The sequence below is a fragment of the Octopus bimaculoides genome, chromosome 22 (assembly GCF_046866305.1).
Source record: "Octopus bimaculoides isolate indiv1 chromosome 22, ASM4686630v1, whole genome shotgun sequence".
In the NCBI taxonomy this organism is placed as follows: Eukaryota; Metazoa; Mollusca; class Cephalopoda; order Octopoda; family Octopodidae; genus Octopus; species Octopus bimaculoides.
This window is the reverse complement of record NC_142949.1, coordinates 39,862,914-39,865,139: the sequence shown is the minus strand read 5'-3', so window position 1 is coordinate 39,865,139 and position 2,226 is coordinate 39,862,914.

Genomic DNA, 2,226 nt, shown 5'->3' with positions numbered 1-2,226 from the left:
ATGAGATTACAAAATTAGTTTCTTTCCCACATAGCCATGTCTCTGTCTGTATGATAAATTTATTAAGTTTTCTTTTTTGTATATCACTACCTTAAGAATATAAAGGGTTGCTATTTTTAGTACAGTGCCTATAGAAGAGTTTCAAGTAGATAGTGGAGAAATGTTCCACCCCAGTCCAATATCACAGGACCATATGTTTATTGTGTCTACAGTGAATCTGTTTATGACACAGATGGGGGTTTGCCTTATTGAAATTAGCTTTAAAAAAAAAAAAGGGTGGGGTTTTTCTCTCAAAGTATTCTGTTTCCCTATTTTTATTCACAACCCACGGGTGATTTATCTGAAACTCCTCTTTTCACCTTCCTTCAAAACTTTTTTTCACAACAAATCCAGATACAATTGTAATCTACTCCATTTGTAAAGAATTTTATCTTCAAATATTCATGTTTGTTGCATGCAGCTATGAGGAAACAAAGTTACGGTGTTGGGGTACACTTCTGTTGGACATTAATACAACCTTGAAACGTGTATCTCACAGTGAATTAAGACTGAATTGTGAAGTTGAAATCTTCAATTATAAAGCCTCTTGAAAAGCACATGATAATTAAAATACATTAAAAGAGACCGACAGAAGTACTAGGCTTGCAAAGAATAAGTCCCGGGGTCGATTTCTTTGACTAAATGGTGGTGCTCCAGCGTGGCCACAATCAAAATGATTGAAACAAGTAAAAGAATATATTGCTAAGGCATTGAGATCCAAATAACCTGGTGTGAAACTGAATATACACCAGAATGACACATTAGTCAAGTAGAGAGCAGTAATAAGAAAAGGAATGACAAAGGAAGGAGCAATCATCCTAGAAAGTTCAGAAGATGATCGTTTATTCCTTTCTCATCTCTTCTCTTCTACATACATGTGCACACACACACACACACACACACACACACACACACGCACAAACACACATATAACTACAGACACATGCAAATTTAGGGATTGGAACAGGTGAAAATCCCAGTAACATATGTCTCCCAGCTAGCAGAACCTTATTCTCTTGCAAGTTAATTTGAGATATTTTGACAACAATGTAACCTTCATTTAACTAAGGTGTATTCACCCTTATCAGTAGCTAGTGGAGTACCCCTCGTTAGGCTAATTACTATTTCTGAGGTTCTGCTGGTGATTTTATCTCCTCTGTTCCCTAATTTTCGAAAACATTTACAATCTTCTTTGACAATAAACCACTAATGTTCTTCAAAGTTGCTTTTTATACTTTCTACTATGGACTGCTTGAAGCTTACTCACTTCCTACACCTTGATCCTGAGATCTTGCACTTAAATATATACACACATATATATTTACATATATCAATATCTCTCTATTTATCAATCTAATACAACAGCAAGACTCTCATTGGCAAGACTCCCATCAGCAACGACTATTTAAGCAGGAGAATTAAAACATTCGCTCTCTTTCTTCTTTCCCATTTCCTCTCACGCTTTTACATAGTGTTGGTGTATTTGTTGATTGTGTGAGGAGGGGTCGACTGTCTTGTGCTTTCTCTCCGCCTTAAGCAGGATCAGCAATGCCAACAGTAAGGAACGTTCTATTCAGACCTTAGGGGGTCCGAATTGTCCTCTTCGGAGGAGGGGCTCGTACGAGCAGTTGATAGAATGGACAAGTGTTTAAGGAAGAAGAAAGATTTGCTGAAGTGACAGAAGTCACAAAAAAGGAGGTGGACCTGACAAACATGGAGAAATATGAGGAGATGGCACGTAGGATCGGTGGTGATGCTAAGTTGTCCCTACTCCAGAAAGTATTGGAAAATATGGGTAAGAAAACAGTAAATATATAAGGTGTACTCAGTGGAAGAAAGGAAAATTGAAAATGTTGAGGCAGAGGAAGCAGATTTGGAACAATTGTGGTTCAAGAAGGCAGGAAAGGCAAAAGAATATGCTGTAACCACAGTAACCTACATATCTTGGAAGAAGGACTTCCAGGATTAGGGTGGAGAGAATCCCACCAGAAACAGATGTGACTTGGGTTGTGGCGGATGTTCTTCTCGGAAATAAAGAAGAAATAGCCGTCCTGCAGGCCACGAAAACAGAAAATTCTGTATGGAAAGAGCAAACATTGGACCTGATCATATTGGGTATTGGCAGAACCACTGAAAATATGGTGCAAACGGTGACCATTGGAGATGTAGTGTTGAGAGTGGGGGTGG